Here is a 7,354-nt window from a genome sequence, read left to right as displayed (position 1 = left end):
ATTCTGCTGTAGCCAGTTGGCAAGCTGTTTAAAACTAGGAACATAACCTGTCATATCTCATGTTTCTTAGTAAAGTACTGTCAGACAGTGTACAAAACTAACAATTTATTTAGTTTGGCATTTTTCTTTAGCAAGAAAATGTTAATCATATACAAGCATACAGATCCATTAGGATTAGTAGATCTCAGCATTAAGAAATCCAAGTGAATTTTGACCCAAAAAAAGTATACATTTATTAAAAATATCTCTTTCCCATACTTTCACAAAAATGTAGTAATTATGTCAGAACATTGCTACAGTAAATGGGTCAGTCATATTTATTTTCCTTTCCAAGTATTTTCTCTCCAAATGCTTTAGAATGTCTTGTATTTTACTTTCACACAGGCTAAATTAAATTGACTTTTACATACATGACATGTAAGCTCAGCTTCTATGTTCCTTGTACACATGGGTCTATCACTTTCCAGCCATGTGATTGTAGCTCAATAAGCCAAATGTCAAGCTGGCCATACACTAGTAGATCAACTTATTAGGTACTGTATATACTCGAGTATAAGCCTAGTTTTTAGCACCCAAAATGTGTGAAAAAGTCACCCTCGGTTTATACTCGAGTCAGGTGCCATGGGTCCCTCCAGACTAGCACCCTCTGTCCTTTGTGTGCAAATTAGATCAGGCATCCTTGTATAGACTCTGGCCGCAACTTTTTCACCTCCAGTTGCTTCATCTACCATCCTCCCCTATCCCATTCTGCACTAGACATTGCACTTTATATTCTATAAAAACTATATATAGTTTTGAAGGATTTTAACTCTTTGGGGCCAATTCACTAAAGGTCGATAACGCTTATCGCATGCTTTTGCGTTAAAAAGCATGTGATAAATGAGTACCGATTCATCAATGTTATTTCGCATGCGTTATCACTCATATCGCATGTGTTAAAAAGCGCATTACCGCAATGCGGTAATTATCAAATAGAAAGAATACTAACGCATGATTTACAAAAGCATATGAAGCGTTAAACGCGCAAAATATCAGTGCTAATATTAACACCTAATTGAGGGAGGCGGTACTTAAACAACATTGCGATTTTTGAGCGTTTGTGAAGACACGATAAAGCTTGCACTGGGATTTTTGATGGATTTGGAAGAAAAGATCAGCAAGTATGTGAACGTCCTAGAGTGATGCATCCTAGAGTTTTCAGGGAAAGGTCAACTCTAGAGGGATTATACGAGGAGGAAATAGTGAGGCGCTACAGGCTAAATAGAGCAGCATTATACAGCCTGTATGAGGTACTGGAGCCTTACCTGCAGCCACTAACACGCAGAAGCCATGCTCCTGGCATGGTTAAACTTTGCTCCCTGCATTTTTTTGCCACGGGAAGTTTTCAGAAGGTTGGAGGGATCTACGGGGGAGTGGCACAGCTCACATTCTCATGTTGCCTTTGCCAGCTCCTGGATGTCATATGTTCGGTGTCTGGCAATTACATCTCATTTCCCACCAATAGAAATGAGTGGAACACCATCAGAAGGCAGTTCTATGGTGTGAGTGGCATCCCCAATGTGTTGGGTGCCATAGATTGAACCCACGTGGCTTTAAATCCCCTCCAAGACAGGGAGCATGTATTCAGGAACAGGAAAAGTTACCATTCACAGAATATACAAGTGGTCTGTGATGCTAACATGAACATCAGGAGCATCGTGTCTTTCCAGGCTCCTCACACGATGCTTACATCCGAAGGCAGTCCAGACTTGATGGGCTTCAAACCGAACAAATGCCTCACGGGTGGCTTTTAGGTAAGTATTTGTGTCATGTCTAGCACAACCGGGGCCTGCCTGCCATAAGCATGGTTTGCAATTGCAAAAGGGCCCTCTTTTGAAGTGGGACAGTCAAAGCATCTACTTGTAGTGTCAGCTATTAGTCTCACACTATCACATCTGTTGCAAAAGGGCCCTCTTTTCACAGTGGGAGACTGGAAGCAGCTTATTTGTTTTCAGCAACTTATTCCATCTTATTTTTTTTCAGGAGGCTACCCTTGCTCTAGGTGGCTGATCACCCCCACTCCCAGACCACGTACACGGGCTGAATGTGCTTTTAACGAAGCACATGTCAGAGCGTGGTCTGTGAGAGAACTTTTGGGGTTCTTAAAAGCCGCTTCTGCTGTCTGGACAAGTCGGGAGGCAGCCTCATGTACAGCCCCACTAAAGTTGCCCAGATAGTTGTAGCCTGTGCTGTCCTGCACAATGTAGCTAACCGGCATGGCTTACCTGGTTTTGTGGCTGAGGACCTGGATGACCCAATTCATCCCATCCATCCTGTCCAAAGTGCAGATGAGAGAGGCATGACACATGTGGTGTGGTTTGAAGTGGGTGTGGTTTAAAAAGGGAAGTGGTCGAAACTGGCTTCCATTAGCAGGCCTCCACTATGTGTTCTAGAGAAATTCTGGCCCTCGGGCACCACAGAAGTTGGACAGCACTGAATTAGGGGATCATCTTGTTCCCAAAGTGGTGAAGCCCTGCCAACCTAGGTATCCACCGACGCCCATTTGGGGCCCTGGACTTTCTGCAGTGGAGTTGACAGGGATCCTACACACATCCAAGAAAAAAGAAAGGCTTTAGCACAAGTCAGAATACTCTAAACCAGCTTGGGCACTAAAACAAGCAAAGAAGAGTTATTTAAATGTAAATTTTGCGCTAAACATGATGGCAGCAGGTACGCTGATGTCATGATGCAGCGCCAAGTGCCAGTGTTACTGCACATGCGTGCCTTGGGCCAGTGCGCACCGGAGCATGCCTCAAAGAACGAGCCCGGGGCCCTGTGCCTAGAAACACACGCCGGCCTCACGGTGCTCCTTACAGGTTCTTCCCTGCTTTCACCTGCTCCACTGTACAGGTATTTCTTTCCCTATCTAAATTTAGGCCAACTCAGTTTCAATGAGTTTTCAATGAGACTGTAAACCTGCAGAAAAATAGTAACTAATTCAATATTAGGCATAGAAATTGTTGATCATACCCAAAAATCCCTAACTTAACCTGTACAAAACTGAATAGGTATTTCCCTTTCAATAAGTATTCATTGATTTGGTAACTATAATTTCCTAACCTTATCTCAGTTAATCTGTCTATACAATGATTTAAATAGCTCCAAAATGAATTTTACCAAATTAAGTTATTTTTACATTCCCAATACATAAGATATGCACAATGGTGCCTTCTGTGCACTTAATGGCATAATTAGCAAGTCAATAAATATAGTTCCTAGCAAGAATAAAGATTTGTGTATGTGAAAAATATAACAGGAATAGTAACCATGGTGACAGCAAAATCAGAAAGTAATATAAAATGTGAAGTAAATGTGTTGTCAAGGTTATAGTAGTCTTGGGAACAATCGCAGAAGGGTTCTTAACTAGTGACACAAAGACTAAAAGGAAAAAGTGTCAAATGGTAATATTTTGAAATTACAAGCAAGAATGCTTGAAAAAAATAATAAATAAGGAGAAAAGATTCTGTGTGAATAAAGGCCAGCAATAAACAGAAGAAATGTAAATCTTGCATGTAGGTGGATAAGATGCGAATTCTTATATAAATCCATATAGATTCTGTGCTGCTTTTGATTTTGGCATTAGTTGCCATCTGGCTGACATTTTACAGTCCTAGCCAGAAAAGATAACTCTTGATGCCAATTTATTAATAGGCAAGAGTGATAGAGTGAGGAAGTCCATTTTTTCCAGAAAAGGAGAAAAATGCATTTATAAAAAGAATGATACAGCTTTAAAATTTGTAGCCTCATACCCTTGACCAACCAAGGGTTGTGATTAAAAAAAAAATCTTAATACTTTTTTTACGTTTTAAAAAAATAAAAAATACTGACTGACAAGCATAGTTCTCTTTTCTCATATTTCATGATGGTGTAACCATCAAGTTACCAGGGGTGTCATAGGTAGCAACCCTTTTAAATTATCCAGTAGGCAATCACCGCTTAGCTCAACCTAGTACTGGTAGAAAAATAAAAGTATTTTTTTTTTAGGAAATAAGCCCCACTGAGTTTCAAAATGTTTATTGTTTTGAAACTAAGATACCATTTATAATCTCAGATTTAGAATAATTTCAGTAAGAGTTTCTGATTGTCACAGAGACACAAATACAAGCATAAAGATTAATTAACTTGCCTGCTTTTATTGGTCATATTGTATAGGCAATACAATAAACCTATGTATATATACAGTAAACATATGTGCAAGATCAATATAAAAGTTTAGTAAATAAGAGTTTTAATTTTTAGTATAGGTGTGGATTCTCTGCTGTAAGGGAATTCAAGCACAAGATAATGAAAAGTATGACTATTATACAGTGATTATAAACTTGCAACTAAAAATCCCAGTGTTTGAAAATATACAGTATGTACTTGCAAAGCATAAACAGGAAATGTGCATTGAATGAATGTATGTATCTCTGAATTCGCTATTAGGATATGCAGATCTGGCCCTAAAGTGCTAAGTTTGGACCAGAAAATGTTTTGTGCTCCAAAAGTTTGAGTGTTTGAGTTTCTGGGATGGAATTCCAGGGGGTGAGGAGCAGCAACCTAGAATGATTTAAGATGAGAGATGGTAGATGGTAGTGATTGCGAATTGGTGAAAAGACTGAGGCTCAAGGAGAAGCAGAGGAGACAGGCAGAAATGTACAGAAAGACATACAAAAATATAGTGAGGAACAGAGGAGTGAAGGGCTCTAAATTTTAACAAAAGGATTTTGTATGCTATTCTTTTCTTAACAAGCAGGCATGATAGAGATTTTATCATAGGGTGCACAGGTCCCTCTTAGCAGAGAGCAGGATGATTCTATCAGCAGATTAAGACTGATTGCAGTGAAGGGAGGTGGGAGTCTGGAAGACTGGAGGTTGCAGTAGTCTAAGCTGAATAAGATAAGGGCATGGATATTTTTTAAGCAGTTAGTTGATAAAGAAAGGGGCCCATCTTGTCAAAATTACAAGGAAAAACAACAGATTTTGGCAATAGCATTAATATGTTTTGAGCAAGGATAGGGACTGAAACATAACTCCCAGGAAATATACTTAATTAACAACTTTAATAGTAAGTAATGGTCAGCAGTAATGAAAACAGGAGGATAAGAGCTAGGTTTGGGTGGGAAGACAGTGAACTGTGTTTTAGCTTGGTTCACTTTGAGATCACATTGGTTCATTCAGGATTAGATGGCTAGGAGGCAGACAGAGATCTGGGTCTGAATGTCAGAGGTTTATGAAGGGGTGTCTAAATATATCTGAATGTTATCTGCACATAAGTGATATTTAAGGCCAAATGACAACATATTTCTCAGGTATGGGGAGAACAACAGGTGGCCAAGTACCCAAACCCGAAAGACCCTGCACACTAAGCTGAACCTGAAGGAGGGTTTGTTAGCAAATCTAGAAAATGCTTTTTGAAATGAAGGAAGAGAATCAGGATGCAGTTTGATATCAAGAGAACAGATCATTTTCAATAGAAAAGAATGGTCAACAGAATTTAGAATCAGAGGATAAATCCAGGAGAATTAAACTCTACATAAGGCTGACTCAGTGAAATGTGCACACCAGACTGCTTAGGATAAATCCTCCCTTTTTTGTACATGTTATTACAAAAGTAGCTACAAAATAATAATGTATTATAAATTATTTGATGCATGAAACACCAGCCTTTTTATTTGCAGTTTCATTTTTATGCAGATATTGTGCAAAATAACACTTTGACAGTATTAGTCAATTTTTACATCAATATAATGTTCACAAGTTGATGTTGAAATGATGCCAACAAATGGTGTTCCAGATGGTTTAAACTGGTAGGGAATCATTTTAAAAAAAGGTCTTCTGCTGCTGAGTAACCTTCTGTGTATATTCACTTGAACAAAGTTAATTTCCTGAGCCAGGCAACATAGCATGTAATTGAAGACTTACAGTTTTTCCATTAAGATTCCTTGCTAAAGGCATAATATAAATTCTAAAATAGGACAGAAATGATATGAGCTATTGACTGTGGTTACCATAATGTTAAACATATTGCTAAACAGATATATAAGGAAATAAGGAAAATTAATCAATTTTAGCTTTACCATGATTTTTGTAAAACAGCTTAATTTGTTTGCTTATTAATACTGTCTCTTACTTGGAACCATCACCCTATGTACCACTCAGATGACTTCTACAGATGTCCCATTTCTCTTAATAGATTATGCCTGATCCCTGGGAACCAACTTAATGGACAGATAACAACTACTTTACAAACACTCCTTAGGGTGAAGACACATGGAGCTACTTAGTAGTAGCTACTTGTCGCGGCACTGATCACATAGCCGCATGTCACTAATTTTTCAGGACAGATGATATTGAGTGAGTCCAACCTGAAGACATGGGGGGGGGGGGGGATTCAAAAGTGGAGAGAGCCCTTTTTTGTAGTAAAAGCGGTAGAAAAACTGGTGGAAAACACTTTCTCCAGATTCACAAACAGAAATCCGCCTAAATTCCAACTCAACCACCCCTTTTCAATTTTTGGTGAAAAAAAAACAGTTTACAGACATTTTTGTGAATTTGTCGTTTAAACTGCATTTATATGTCGTTTTAACTAAATTTTTTCCGGCCATTTTCAAAATGGAGCAAAGCTCAGTTTCACTCTGTCAGACCAATTCTAAGCTCTTCTGTTTTGCTTTGTTTCACCCAGTCTCCATTTCACACCTCTGTAGGGGTCTCATTGGGGTCATTAACATATTAATGGGGATAAGCAGACTATTGTTAGGGGACAAGTTTCTGTCTAACCCTAGATAAATGTAAGGTCATGCACCTGGGATGTAAAAATATGCAAGCCACTTATACCCTTAATGGGACTGCACTAGGCAAATCCATAATGGAGAAGGACCTTGGAGTCCTTGTAGATAATAAACTTGGCTGTGGCAAGCAATGCCAGGCAGCAGCTGCAAGGGCAAACAAGGTTTTGAGCTGTATTAAAAGGGTTATAGATTCACGGGAGGAGGGGGTTATTCTTCCCCTTTACAGAGCGCTGGTAAGGCCCCATCTAGAATATGCTGTTCAGTTTTGGTCTCCAGTGCTCAAACAGGACATGATTGAGTTAGAGAGGGTCCAGAGAAGGGCAACTAAGCTGGTAAAGGGTATGGAAAGTCTCAGTTAAGAAGAAAGACTGGCCAAGTTGGGTCTGTTTACACTGGAGAAGAGGCGCTTAAGAGGTGACATGATAACTATGTATAAATATATAAGGAGATCATATAATAACCTTTCTAATGTTTTATTTACCAGTAGGTCCTTCCAACGGACACAAGGGCACCCACTCCGTTTATAAGAAGGGAGGTTCCATTTA

This window comes from Xenopus tropicalis, chromosome 5, assembly GCF_000004195.4.
Source record: "Xenopus tropicalis strain Nigerian chromosome 5, UCB_Xtro_10.0, whole genome shotgun sequence".
Taxonomy (NCBI): Eukaryota; Metazoa; Chordata; class Amphibia; order Anura; family Pipidae; genus Xenopus; species Xenopus tropicalis.
The sequence above is the reverse complement of the archived record's forward strand: the minus strand, read 5'-3'. Positions refer to the sequence as shown.